Source organism: Tupaia chinensis, unplaced genomic scaffold, assembly GCF_000334495.1.
Source record: "Tupaia chinensis unplaced genomic scaffold, TupChi_1.0 Scaffold000609_1, whole genome shotgun sequence".
Taxonomy (NCBI): domain Eukaryota; kingdom Metazoa; phylum Chordata; class Mammalia; order Scandentia; family Tupaiidae; genus Tupaia; species Tupaia belangeri.
The window spans coordinates 9,182-24,318 of NW_006160128.1; the positions used below are offsets into that span (position 1 = coordinate 9,182).

Sequence of the window (15,137 nt, forward strand, 5' to 3'; positions counted from 1 at the left end):
CTACTGTATTGCATTTCTGTATTAAAAACAAAGAGCTAATTATGACTAATGATGTTCACACACCAACACACAGATCATCCCTGACATCACTGTTAGATCAGTTACCTCGTGTCCCTGGGAGCCCTGAGGAGGAGAGAGTTCAACATGGCGGGAGGGCGACAAAACTTCTTGTTCATGTGTCCTGTGGAGAATTTCCAGGGAGTTGCTATTTCTGTGTGACCATGAAGTGGTTTTCAAGATTATATCGACAAATTTAACTGAAGCAATCGTCACAGAATAGACAGTTGAACACCAACAATGCATGTCCAGCAGACAGCCAGCCAGAACATACCAGAGCAGACATGCGATCTCAGGATTATTCCTTTGTCAGCTCTAGAATGATCAGGTAAAAACTAATGACCATCTAATTACATCTTATAAAAAAAGTAAAAAAAAAAAAATTACCAAAGAGAGATTAAGAACAGGGATTCACATCCACTGTCTGAAATAATGACCCTTAACTGGAGTCTGTAGTACGTCTCTGAATACTGGCTATTGGCCATACAAAGCTTCCTGGAAGGGCAAAACATTTCAAACTGAGCATCTAAGATGTAAAAATAAACCTTCATGGTGCTGGCAGGTGGCGTGGGGTTTAAGGCACTAGACTCCCACATGGCCAACCATGATTTGAGTACCAGAACTGGTAGCTTACTTTCTCACTTTCCCTCTCTCTCTCTCTGTTTCTCTGTCTCTCTCTATCCAAATAAAAAGTTAAAAAATAAATATTTTAAAAATAACTTTTTTTTAACAATGATGATTGCTTTTCTTTCCAAACTTTTGTGAATTTATAAAAAAATAATAATCACATTTACAGGCTGCCTTGTTCTGACTAAGAATGCGGGTGGTGAGTACCTGTGCTCCACCCCGGCCAGAGCAGCTCCCAGGCTGTGGGGTTGCTTGCCTGCGTTCCTCACACCGCCTCGTGTGACACACTTAGGGCGTGAGTCAAGTCACTGGAATGGTACAGAGGTTTTTGGTTTGTGGGGCTGTTTGCTTTCTTGCTATAAAAATGAAATTTTCAGTTCATTTCTGAAAAATAAATTGGTCAATAAATGCATTTTGTTCTGCTTCTCCTTTACACAAAGCTTCACATTCAACCCGATACCTTCCCAGCTGCATTTTCTCTTCTGCTGTTAGAGCTTGCAGGTGCTGCTGTTGGACTTCTCTCTGCGTTGCTATAGATTTGAGCAAGTTCCGAGCACCAATGGCCTTCATCTTCTCATTTTCTGCTTCTTTTGCAAGTCGGTCAACAAGCTCCATTAAAGCATCAACTGTTTTCTGAAACTGGCCAATTTTGTCCACAAAGTCCTTGCACTCTTCCTTGAGCTCTGTGGTTGGGTAACCTCTGAGTCCAACACCCGCAGCTTATTCAGCTCATCGAAGCGCAGCCCTGCTTCAGCCAGGATGTCCTTGGCCATAACTGGGTCCCTTCCAGGTTCCCTAGAGAGGATGTGCTCTGAAGGAGTGACAGTTGCAGTCAGGAGGAGGTGTGTCATAGGAGCAAGGGTCAGGAAGAATAAAGTCCAGTCGCTTGTCACAGGCAATATTCATTCAACACACATTTCGTGAGTGTCTACTACATGCCAACGCTGCTAGATGCTGGGGCTGCAAAGATGAGTGTGACACAGTGCCTGCCCTGGAAGGTACAGAGCGCAGCCACTCCACCTCGCTCCGACATTCCTGTGGACAGATTTCCCCCATGTGTCTAAAAAAACCTCTTTTAAAAAGTAAATAAACTTTGGGACCAGCAGTTAGTGTAATGGCTATGTCGCTGGACTCCCTTGTAGTCAACTGCGGTTCGAGTCCCGGACCCAGTGGCTTAAACTCACACCGGGTGCATGTGCTTGCGTGCCCAAAATCCTAAGAGGCTTAAACTCAAACTGAGCATGTGTATGTGCATGCCCAAGATCCCAAGAGGAGAATGGAGGAGAAGGAATTGTGGCGTGGCCATCCCTCCCGGGGGGTGATTTCTTGCTTTCTGTCTCTCTGTCTGCCTGTCTTTCTGGTGAGTGCACGCACCCTATAGCAAAAACCTCTTAAAAAAAAAAAAACTAAATACACTTTTATAATTGATATAATGAAGGGGAAGATATTTCCAGATTTTGTTTATAGAACTACTTTTAAACCCTTGGACATAACTGATTTTCTGTCCTGTTAGATGAAGATGTAATATTCTTATGTTCTCTATTCCATTTCCCCTCTTGCCATCTTCCCAATAGTTATGTCCCACTTTTAGCTAAACCAATAAAGGTATTGACATTAGTATATTTCTGTAAATAATATTTGTTGCTAAAGTAATCCACTGTTACCATGTTTTCTTTCTTGCAAAATGTTTTGTTGTCCTAGAGTTATCATTGTTTGGGGTTGGAGCAAAATTGTCAAGAGGTTGGTTTGCCACAACAAAGAGTCTGGATTTCATTGTCCTGGGAGAACTCTAACAAGTGACAAAATGAAATTTGTGTTTGAGACAGTCGTTGCCTCAGAGTAGCCGTGGACAAGCGACCCTGTCTGTCCTGAAGTTCAGAATTTCCCAGTGTCTATCCTGAAGTCCAGACTGTCCCAGATGCTTTTTATCTGCAAGCTGCGCTTCCTTGGCAGCATCATACACGTATGCTATAAAAATATTGACTTGGGGGCCAGCAGGTGACGTGGAGGTTAAGGTTGCTGGATACTACCTGACTGACTGCGTAGTTCCAGTTCTGAACCCCGAGGCATGAAAAACACACCAGGTGCATGTGGGTGCATACCCAGAATACTGAGAGGAGAACGAAGAAAGGATTGAAGTGTGGCCATCCCTTCTGGGGAGTGATTTTTCACTTTCTCTCTCTGTCCCTTTCTGTGCCTGGTGGGCATATGCACCCTATAGAAAGAAAAAAAAAAGTCTTGGAATAATTAGACAAATGCTGATCCAAAGTCTAACTCTGAGGCACTTAAAATAGGAGGAAAATAATCTCTGATAACAAATTAAGGCTAAAACATTTCTAGTATTGGGACCAGCAGATAGCATAGTGGTTGCGTCACTGTACTCCCACATGGTTGACCATGGTTCAAGTCCTGGACCTGGCTTCAAACTAACGTCAGGTGCATGTGCACATGTGCCCAAGATCTTAGGAGGAGAATGGAGGAGAAGGGATTGCGGTGTGGCCTTCCCCTGGGGATGATTTCTCGCTATCTCTCTGGTGAGCACATGTGTCCTATAACAAAAATCTCTCTCAAAAAAAATATTTCTCTAGTATCACAGAAATTGAAAAGTTCAGGTCAATATAAATCTCTAAATTTCTCCACCCATTTAACAACTTCAAAAATCCATGTCAGAACAAGCATTTATTTAAAATGTAAACTTTGAAGTTGGAAATAAAGTTGATCAGTACCTTTCAAAAGATTACAAAGATGGGCAGGCTCTCAGCCTAGGGGTTAAAGGAATCAAATTCCATGTGGGCAACCAGTTTGAATATAGGCAGCTTGAAAAACAGGACAGGGGGGACCAACAGACAGCAAACTGGTTACATCACTAGTCGACCAGATTCAAGTCCCAGACCTGGCAGCTTATAACACACAAGATGCGTGTGCGTGAGTGCCCAAACTCCTGAGAGGAGAATGGAAAGGAACTGTGGCATGACCATCCCCCTGGGGATCATTTCTCGCTGTTTCTCTGTCTCTCTGTCTCTCCAGTGAGCGCACATGTCCTATAGCAAAAAATCTCTCTAATAAAAAAAGAAAAGAAAAGAAGAGGAGAGAAGAGAAGAAAAAAGAAAAGAAAACAAAAAGGAAAAGAAAAGGAAAAGAAAAGAAAAGAAAAGAGAAGAGAAGAGAAGAGAAGAGAAGAGAAGAGAAGAGAAGAGAAGAGAAGAGAAGAAGAGAAAAGGAGAAAAACTCTCCAGGTGCACGTGTACATGTATCCCAAATCCTGACAGTTTGGAGAAAGGAAGAAGGGATTTCTGTGTGAGGACACCCTGGGGTGAGGCTGCTTTCTCCTTCTGCTTCTCTCTGTCTCGCTAGTTGTCACTCCTATGAGCACACGAATCCTCTGGCAATTTTTTAAAAACAACTTAAAAAAAAAAAAGATTACAAAGACAGTTTGAATTTCAAAGGGATGGGCTAGCTGGAGAAAATTTGTCTGTTGGCTTCTTTGCAGCAAGTGGAACCAACAGAGCCACTTCCATCCCCGTTCTTAGTATCCTGTCAACTGGCATTCAGTCTGTACTGATTTTAAAATTTGTATTATTAAAGTTATATTATTATAAACATCTTAGTATCTTGTAGTACTTTATAATATTCCAGTGCTTTATAAAATTCCTGTTAAGCCTTTGACAGCACAAAAAGTAGGTAAATGGGGTCGGTGGTGTGCCTACTTTCCTAGACGGAGAAGCTGACACTAAGAGGTTCTGCAGCTTGTTGGGGTCCCATAGCTGGTGGGCAGCTTCAACAGCCTGGGAGAAGAGAGTTTTTAACTGCCAACAGTGTATTATCTTCTCTTCCACAATTCCTCGCTTTTCCTTTCCCCTTTCCCCTCCAATTCTTTTGTTCCCTGCTTCTTTGATATGCTAGCTACATAATAATAACATTAACATTTATATTTAACATATATTTCTGTTGTTATAACAGAAATTTATTGTTTTGGTATTTATAAAGTGTACGTTTCTTTTGTTAAAAAAAAAGAAATAGCCTTAAGTGATTCATTTTCAAGAATAGCTTAACAAAAGTTGCTCAACGAGCTGGTAGATGTGACAACCCCAGAAAGTACACATTCCAAAAACATTCCTGAACAAACAGAACCCAAAACCAAGTCACCTTTGAGAAATGACAACTCAAGATGTTGGCTGGTCACCAGCTCTTTGCTCCTTTTTCACTTCCTGTTTTGTCTCCCTCCTCAGGTCATTTGGCGGGCCTTTTTCATGGGCTTGTCTTGAGCCTGTGCCTTAATACCTATTGAGGGGGGGGGACCTAAGCGATGTTCGGGAAGATTGTATACCCAATAGTACTCAGCCAGTGAGGAGCTGGAAAAGGGACTTGTGCACTAGGGAATAAATTCCTTGTAACCAATTTGGACATGTCTGCCCATCAGACACCAGGTCTTGAAAGACCTCCCATTAAAGTCTCGCTTCCCCATAACTCGGGCCTCCGTGTCCCTTCTTTGGCATTGGAGTGGTGACCGCCTTTCTCATTCCTTTTTATTTGTTTTATGCTATACACATGAGAGAAAACATCCCGCAGTAGAGCCTTATCATTCCAGATTCTTCTTTCCTCCACTTCTCCATCCAATCAGGATCCTAGGTACGGCACCTAGCCTGGTTTTCATGCTGGATGGGGCCAAGACTCAAACCCTGGTAGGAGATGTGAGATCTGGCTTCCTCTGTGTAGCTTAACCACCTCAATATATTGCTTGCCCTGGTATTTATAAAGTTTATGCTCTGTGGTTCATTGAGCATTCCACATAAAGAATGTTTTAATAATTATAAATCAACATATATTATAATAATATTTACTATACTTTAATATCATTTAAATATAAATTAAGATATTATAGAAATGTGTTGCATTTTACTAAACATTGGGTCATCAAAAAAGTCATGTCACATTTTTGCATAGAAAAATACGTCATGACTTTTCTGTCAACAGAATAAATGATTTAGTAATTTTAGGTAACTATTATTATACCTTAATATTACTGAAATATATCATTTTAATTTATTATAACAAATACATAATTTAATATTTTTAAGTAATTTTTTTAGGAAATATTTTTGCTATAGTAGAGTGCATGTGTTCTACAGAAAGAGAAATACAGAGACAGAAAGCTCAAAATCACCCCCCATGGGGATGGCCATGCCAGCAATCCCTTCTCCATTCTCCCCTCGGGATTTTGGGCAGGCATGCATGCACACATGTGGGGTATGAGTTTTAAGTCGCCCTGTCAGGGACTCAACCATGGTGGATTATGTGGGAGTCCAGCGCTCTAAGCTTATGCCATCTACTGGTTCCCAGTAATAATTATGCCATCTACTGGTTCCAAGTAATAATTTTTTTTTTTTGAGAGGTTTTTGTTATAGGGCATGTGCGCTCGCCAAAAAGAGAGACAGAGAGACAGAAAGCGAGAAATCACCCCCCAGGGGGTTGGCCATGCCATAATGCCATCTCCTCTCGGGATCTTGAGCATGCATGTACATGCACCCGGCGTAAGTTTAAGTCACCAGGTCAGGGACTAGAACCACGATCGACTACATGGGAGTCCAGCAACATAACCATTATGCCAACTGCTGGTCTCCCAAGTAATAATTTTTAATGTAAAATTTTCCTTTCTTATGAAGCTCATCTTTTTATTTACATATAGTTCTCCACTTTAAAAACAAAATGATTTTGCCTTAGGACATGTGAGCTTGCTGGGGAGAGAAAGAGATAGAGACAGTGAGAGGGAAAGTGAGAAATCACCCCCAGGGGAGAAGATTTAACAGGAATCCCTTCTTCTTCATGTTCCTCTAGGGATCTTGGGCACCCATGTATGCATACTGAGTGGTGAGTTTCAAGCAACCAGTAGGGACTCCAACCATGGTGGATCATGTGGGAGTCCAGCAACGGAACCGCGAGGCCATCTGCTAGCCCTCTTTCTCCCCAGCTGTACCTTGAAGGTCATGGGGATATATCCTTCAAGTGGGCTCCCACTCCTAAAGACAAGTCTAAATCGATCACAGGACCTGTGGTTTGCTTGCTCCTTTTTGAGGTCCACGTGAGCCTCAATTTCAGAAAACTTGGCACTCACAATTCTGAATGTAGACAAAAAATTAGGAGGGTCACATTAATGCAGGGGCTACTCACTTTCCCCAGAGCCTTCGGCTTTCCAAAGGGTTCGCTACAGGATTTGCATAAATATCAAGCCGAGTGGATTTTTAGTTTCATTCAATTGTCATCATCTCAATTTGAGAGGCTCACCCGCGTTTGCTGGCTCCGATTGGTTCCCGCGACTGCGATGGAGCTGCCTCCCGCTGACCACACCGTGGAGCTGACGCCCTTCCGCCAGGGAAGCCTGGATCGCTGCTCCCTGGACTCGATGGAGGACAGGCAGCCAGCTCTGCCTGTCCTCGGGAAGAAAGAGAACGCCAGTCTCTCAAGAGGAAAATTGCTCCCAGCAGTAACCCATCACCACGCACCTGCAAGTTTATTGGTTAATGTTTATTGGGTCCCAGGGCTCTATTCCCTTCAGCCCAGAAACAAGGCATATCCGCAGTCCGCAGAGGCGTGAAAGTGCCCTACAGCAAATTAAATCATGACAATAAAACAAAATCAATTCTTAAAAAAGAAAGAAAAGACAGTGTCCTGACAACTCTCTGTAGGTGACTGCCCCACACGCATCTAATTCCCAGTCACAAATTGTCCACCTGGGGTCAGTTTGGCCCACGAAGTGTTTTGTTCGGTTGGAGTGGGGTTTTTTTAAGTGTTTAAAAATAAGGATCAACATCTTAGAATAAAAAGGGTACCGTTCCTCATTTCTTTTGAGAAAGTGGTATGTAAAAGGACTTGAAAAAGTTTATGGAAAAATGTAATTAAAGGATAAGTTCATGTTGGTGCAAGAAAAATCGAAATCCGTGCATAGTTTTTTTCACCATAGTATTCACTGTCCATAAACTTTAAAAACGTTTTTTTTTTCTTTGTTCGTGATAGAGCTTGTGCATGCAAGTGCGTGTGGAGCACAAGCGTCAGTAAGAGAGAGAGAGAGAGAGAGAGAGGGAGAGAGAGGGGCACCGCCCACAGGGTCTGGTCAGACTGTACTCCTCCGCCCTCCCACCCCGAGTCCTCTAGCCCAGCAGACCCTGGGCACTCACAAGGGTGCCCTGCGAGTTTAGCAGATCAAACCATGGTGGTCAGTGGGATGTGACTTTCCTCGAGTATCTTTTTACCGTTGTGACATGGCACCAGCCCTCCGTGGGCTTTCTGACCACCCTTCCTATCTATGGCACCAGCCCTCTGTGGGCCTTTTGACCACCCCTCCTATCTAGCAATAGCTATCTTTTTTTTAATTGCCGGAGGGTGCGTGCTCTTGCAAAATAAATCAATCAACTAAGAGAGAGCGCTCGCCCTCTAGTGGACAGTGGTAACACTACAATCCCTTCTCTATTTCTCTAGTCAGGAATTGCTACACATATGCCCAGTGTGGTTTTTTTTTTCCTTTTTATTTTTTTTTATTTTTAGATAGATTTAGGCTATATGGTGTATGTGTTCACTGGAGAGACAGAAACGCAGAGAGAGAAAGTGAGAAGTCACCTCCCTCCACCCTCCCGGGGGAGATGGCCACACCACAATCCCTTCTCCTTCTTCTTGCGAAACTTTGGGCACGCATATGTGCTCAGCCTGAGTTTCAAGCCTCTGGGTCCAGGATCCAAACCGTGGTTGGCCATGTGGGAGTCTGGCATCTTAACTACTATGCCAATTGTGTTTTTCAAGCTGCAAGGGCTAGGACTTGAACCTGGTTGGCCATGTGGAATGTAGCCCCCATAGCCACTAGGCTATGAGTCAGGCCTCTTGTCTTTCTGATAATAGCCGGGTTGGCCATGTGGAATGTAGCCCCCATAGCCTCTAGGCTATGAGGTCAGGTCTCTTGTCTTTCTGATAATAGCCATTTCAACAGGTGTGACGTGATAACTCATTGTAGTGTTAATCTGCATTTTCCTCACTAGTGTGTTGAGCATGCTTTCATACAGTTGTTGGTCAGCTTTACGTCTTCTTTAGAGAAATTTGTGTCTTTTACCCACTTGTTAATTGGCTTATTTGCTTTTCTGTTATTGAGTTGTAGGATTTCTTTATACATTTTGGATATTACCCTTATCAGAACTGTAGTTTTCCAGTTCGTAGCTTGCCTTTTTATTTTGTTGATTGTTCCTTTTGCTACACAGCTTTGCAGCTTGATGTAGTCCTGTTCCTTTATTTTTGTTTTGGTGTGATAGCCAAAAAAAAAGTCATTGCCGAGGCTACTGTGTAAGAGCTTTCCCCCATATTTCCTTCTAGGAGTTCTGTTTTCAAGTCTTACAGTTAGGTCTATAATTCATTTTGAGATGATTATTGTACTGTGTAAGATAAGGTCCAATTTTATTTACTTGCACGTGAAAATCCAGCACCCTTTATTGACGAGACTATCCTTTCCTCGTTATGTCCTCTTGGTGTCCTTGTCAGAATTAGTTGACCATATGTATTTGGATTTATTTCTGGACTCCCTATTCTGTTCCACTGTTCTATGTGTCTGTTTTTATGCCAGTGCCATTATGACTTGCTTATCCTTGAGTCATCACTTTCTTCTGCCAACTTCCTGAGGTGCAGCAGATTCTCATCCCCAAGCACACCTGGTTTTTATCCTCCAGTTCTCTGAAATAGCTCATACCACTCCATATTCAGTCCCTGGCTAACCAGGGATCTCTCCCCTCAGACTTGAGATCATCAAGGATAAGTCTGGATCTTAACCTGCAGGGAAACTGAGGCCCAGAGCAACAAAGTTGTTCCTGGCCAACTGGAGCTGGAATGTGTTGGGGCTGGGATGAGCTGGGCACCGTTCTGCCTGCAGCCCTCTCCCTGCTCCCGGGAAGTAGCTTTTTCTTCTGCAGCTTGACAGCCGCAAAGCGCAGAGGGTTGACCATATTTGTGGTGACCCTGCACAGCTTCACACAGAGAACAGATCAGAATGGGACCGTAAAGTGAAAATGCAAGTGGTGGGAGTAAAGGAAGTGAGGGAAGAACTAGGGGTGCAGAGAGTAAAAGACAAGAAGGAAAAAGAAGGGGGAGCTAATTGCTTTTGCATATTGCCTGCCTGTGGCACAGGCACAAGCAGTAAATTCTGTGGATTCTGGCTTGGGACATGTGGCTACTCAGAAAATGCCATTTGCTAAAGAAATTCATGCCTATTGTCATGTAGCTCTCTTCCATATGTAAGTGTTTAAAAATTAGAGAAATTGAATTTTCCTCCAAATGAATCGAATGTATTTTGCATTGCTTCGTCCTCAATAGTAGGAAGGATAGCTATTCCCCTTTTCTCCTCTTCCTCACAGATGGACAACTCCATTGTATTTTGCAGCCACTCTTGCAGGTAGGTGTGGTCATGTGACTGAGTCATGGGAATGTGAGAAGAAGGCGGTTCTGGTGCTCAGAGACCCTCACATCTTCTTCCCTTCCCTGGTGACACAGAAATCATGGGGGGCATGGGACCAGCAGTTAGTGTAATGGCTATGTCACTGGACTCCCACGTAGTCGACCGCGGTTCGAGTCCCGGACCCGGTGGCTTAAACTCACACGGAAGGATAGCTATTCCCCTTTTCTCCTCTTCCTCACAGATGGACAACTCCATTGTATTTTGCAGCCACTCTTGCAGGTAGGTGTGGTCATGTGACTGAGTCATGGGAATGTGAGAGGAAGGCGGTTCTGGTGCTCAGAGACCCTCACATCTTTTTCCCTTCCCTGGTGACACAGAAGTGATGAGGGGCAGAGGACAGAGCCACAGGCCCGAAAGGTGCCTGACGCCTTGAAGCGCTTCTCCTCTGTTTGACAGATGTATGTGCCCAATTCACCACTAGAGGACAAATTATTTCATTTTTCCGTGCGTCAGTTCTCCTCATCTGTCAATCGAGAACATTGATAGTAACTGTTTCTTGGAGCTACTGGAAATATTACATGAATTAATTTTTTACAACTTTGCCAGAGCACATGTGCATTCACCAGAAAGAGACAGAAAGAGGAAGAGGGAAAAAGCACTCTCCAATGGGAAGCGGTCACACTACAACTCTTCCTTCTCCATTTCTCATCCTATCAGGATTTGGGGCATGCACATATGCCTGGCATGTTTATCAAGCCACTGGGTCTGGAACTCAAATTGTCTGGTTAAGCATGTAGGATCCAGCTCCCTTAAACTCCAGGTCACCAGCTAGCCTTTAAATGAGTTAATATTTCTTTTTGTGTGTGTGTGTGTGTGTGTGTGTGTGTGTGTGTGTGTTTGTGATAGAGTGCATGCATAACAGAGAAAGAGAGAGCTTCCAATGGAGCCTCGTTCTACCACAATCCTTCTTCCTCCATCAGGAAGCTTGGCACGCATGTGTGCAACCTGGCAAGCAGCAGCTGGAACCAGGATTCAAACTCCCATTGGCCATGTGGAATCCTCACTAAATGACCTAGTATTTGTGGAACACTTAGAACCATGCTCTGCTTAGAATACTCACTGCATAATGGATAGGTTAAAGAAAATATTGAAAGCTCTGTTCTCCTCCATTCTCTCCTTGGGATCTTGAGCACACATGCACACACACACCTAGTGTGAGTTTAAGCCACTGGGTCTGGGACTCGAACTGTGGATCGACTACATGGGAGCCCAGCCACGTAGCCATTACACCAACTGCTGGTCCCTGCAGCTGCTCTTATAACAAGAGGAAGAGGCATTAGAGCTCTCTCCCCCTGCGCATATGCACCAAGGAAAGGCCATACAAGGACGTGGCAAGAAAGTGGCCATCAGCAGTTCAGGAAGAAAGGCCTCCCCAGGAGCCAAGTCAGTCTGCACCTGGATCTTAGACTTTCCTGCACAACGAACACAAGAAGCTACATTACTGTTGTTTAAGGCACCCAGCTGAAGATATTTTGTGATGGAAGATCGAGCAGATGAATACATTGGCTATTCAAACATTTGAGTAAGTTTATTTGAATGGTAATGAGAATAACATTGGCTGGTAGATTTTCTTTATTCAGGACAACATGGTAGGTAGGAATTGAGGTTTGGGTTTCAGATGAGTTGGCCAGGGTTCATCTCTTGGCTTTGTCACTCACAAGCTACAAGACATGAAGAAATTACTTAACCTCACTAAGGCTCCATTTTTTTTCATTCATAGGACCATGAATCTTGCTCCATTGGATTATTGGAGGGTTAATGAGATCATGGGGAGTTCCTGGCACAGAATAAATGCTCATTAAATAATATGGCTCCTAAGCACCAAGTGATAAGAGACCATGTTTGGGAAGGGGGTGTCCAGAACATGTGTAATTAATCTTTCAAATTGTTTCTTTTTTGACTGCAAAACTCTTCCTTCAAGCAAAATTTTAAACAAATACCTATCTACTTTCAATGGAAGCATTGGAAAGGGCTCGGGAGGGAGGCGACCCTCTCCCTGTCCCTGGCTTCCCCTCCTATCCCCGCTCCAGAGTTCCCTGAGTCACCTCTGTGGAATCCGAGGGCTCCTCAGCACAGTCTGATGGTTTATAGCACTTGGAGTTTTCTAAACGATTTTGTTCCAGCTCTAACATTTTATGACCACAAGAACTGGCATTTGGCCATGAAATAGAAATTGAGATTATATTAACACAACCTGTTGCCTATGTTCAGGCCTCTTTTTTTAAAGGATTTATTTTATTATTATTTATCATCGAGCCCACGTGCATACATGAGAGAGAAGACAAGAGAGACACACCCCACAAGGCTTGGCCATGCCAGTCTTCTTTCTCCAGTCCTCCAGCCCGTCAGGATCCGGGCACGCACAAGAGCCCTGTGTGTTTTCAGGCTGATGGCCGTGGAGATTCAAATCACCATCAGCAAGTGCCTTCTAGATCCATAGTCTCGAATGCCACCAATTGTGTCACAGAGGCCTCGGGTATCTTTTAAGAGTCAATAGCTTCTAGCCGTGCCTCTCACACTCACCAGGTAAGCCCCCTGTCTAGGAGAGCAATACCTCCCCTGCCTACCTGCTTGGACTGCAATGAGAGGCATCAGGGGGACAAGCAGATGGCATAGCAGTTATACCGTTGGAATCCCACATGGCCAACTGTGGTTCGAGTCCCACACCCCACAAGGCTTGGCCATGCCAGTCTTCTTTCTCCAGTCCTCCAGCCCGTCAGGATCCGGGCACGCACAAGAGCCCTGTGTGTTTTCAGGCTGATGGCCGTGGAGATTCAAATCACCATCAGCAAGTGCCTTCTAGATCCATAGTCTCGAATGCCACCAATTGTGTCACAGAGGCCTCGGGTATCTTTTAAGGGAGTCAATAGCTTCTAACCGTGCCTCTCACACTCGACAGGTAAGCCCCCTGTCTAGGAGAGCAATCCCTCCCCTGCCTACCTGCTTGGACTGCAATGAGAGGCATCAGGGGGACAAGCAGATGGCATAGCAGTTATACCGTTGGAATCCCACATGGCCAACTGTGGTTCGAGTCCTGGACCCGGTGACTTGAAACTCATCTTGGGGTGTGTGTATGTGTGCCCAAAATCCAGGGAGGAGAATGGAAAAGGGATTGCAGTGTGGCCATTCCCTTGGGCGGGGGGGGACTTCTTACTTTCCCTCTCACTGTCTCTGTCTCTCTCTCTCCTGTGAGCACATGTGCCCTAAGGCAAAAACCTATAGCAAAAAGAATAAATAAATAAATAAATAATAGAGGCATCAGGAAACTGACAAGACCCATGACCCCATTGCTCCCCTGCCACAGGCCCCATCGCAGCGTCTAGGCTCTACGCCAGGAGAAATACCACCTTAGATTTCATCTCTAAAGTCAGAGGCTAGGTTTCTGACAGATAAGATTCTCCGCCGATTGTAGGGCATGGTTTTGAAACAAGGACAACTTCTCAGAAAGTTATCTATCTAGAAAAAAATGAGTTGTTTCCATGCCCCAAGGCTTTCACCCAGTCAAAGGATAAAGTATCATTCAAATCCCCTTCTCTGGCCCTGCTTCCTTATGCAGGAGTACACTGGACACACACCCCCTCAGCTCTGAATGGGGGAGCAGCTCCAGCACCCTTGCCTTAGAGGGGGTCACGTTCCCACTAGGACCCCATGGGGACTTCCACTCCCACTGACATTCAGTTCAGCCTCTCCCGTATTCTTGACCCGTCTCCTCCTGTCTGCCTCCTGGCAGTTGCTTCCACATCAGACTCACCAGTTCCTCCAGTGTGGGATGCATTTTCTGTTCTCTGAGCCTTTGTACAGGCTGTTCCTTTCCTTTCAGAGCACTTTGTGGCTCCACTCTTGGAAAAACCTCCTCCTCAAAGAAGACTTCCCTGACTGCCTTAGCTAAAAGAGCATTCTGCCGCCCCTTCCAAAAATCTATACTCTGCTTTACACTCAGAGCTCCTCCCTCCATCCTACGTAGGGTGTGCATCGCCTGTGTGTCACCTCTTGTCTGTCTCCCATCCACTTCACGGGAGTGTAGACCAGAACTGGGTCCTCTGAGTTCACTATTGTATCTGCAGGTTCTGGAACAGTGCTTGGGACAGAGGTGCTCAGTGGGCACGTGACGCATGCATGATGAGGGGATCTCAGCCGGTCCTCGTGCATCTCCAAGCCTGCAAAGACGTGCAGGGAACATGAACGCAGGGGGACGAGTGCTGGGAGGTGTTGGCTCCCGGCTGCTTGTATTGTGTCCAGGTTTAGCAATGCCCGGATTTGTGACCCCTTTAAAACTCATGAAGGCCCAACAAGAAGGTCCAGCTAATCATGCTCACCTTAGCAGCCAGCCCAGTGGAAGCCCAGTGCGTGTGGCTAATATAACCACAGTCATGCTTGTGCCCCTGTTCCCCACTCTCGCCTGGGTCAGTAGTTCTCCTATTCCTATGACTTTGTCTGATGTTCTCTTCTCATGGAATGGTAGCTGTTTCCTGTGTCACCTTGCCTCAGCTAGAACTGTGTTTCCCAGGATTCCCTTCCCAGCAGGGTTCTAAGTTAGAGTTGGTCAAAAGAAGGCTGGTGAAAGCATGCTCTCTGAACACTGGACACCGAGATGTCAGTTACTGCTGGTGTGTGTTCCCACTTACCCCTCTGAGGTCCGCCTTCCTGACTGCTCCCTGCTAACCAGCAGTGGCCCTGGCTCACCCCGGATGCAGGGGCCCGGTTTGCTCTAGACCTCCCCATCAGCTCCCCACTCTGGTCCTCCCTTGGTATCTGGATGTGCCTGGATTCCTGGATGCTCTAAAAACTCTCACTTGCCTGTCTGGAGCTCAGGAGGGTTACTTAGGGCATTTTCCCTGAGCCTTCATCTCCTTTGCCAGCCCTCTACTTCCGGTTCTTCCCCCAGATGGGTTGAGATCCTATTGTTGCAATAAAGTCCCATTTCACAATACTCATTGTCCTCTTCCCCAGCCGAACTTTTATCCACAAA

The 15,137-nt window shown here is 45.0% G+C and overlaps 1 pseudogene; it reads right to left on the reverse strand.

Moving 5' to 3' along the window:
• Positions 1–1,040: 1,040 nt before the first annotated feature.
• LOC102492070 (intraflagellar transport protein 20 homolog) lies at positions 1,041–1,457 on the reverse strand (annotated as a pseudogene).
• Between the last annotated feature and the right edge of the window lie 13,680 nt (positions 1,458–15,137).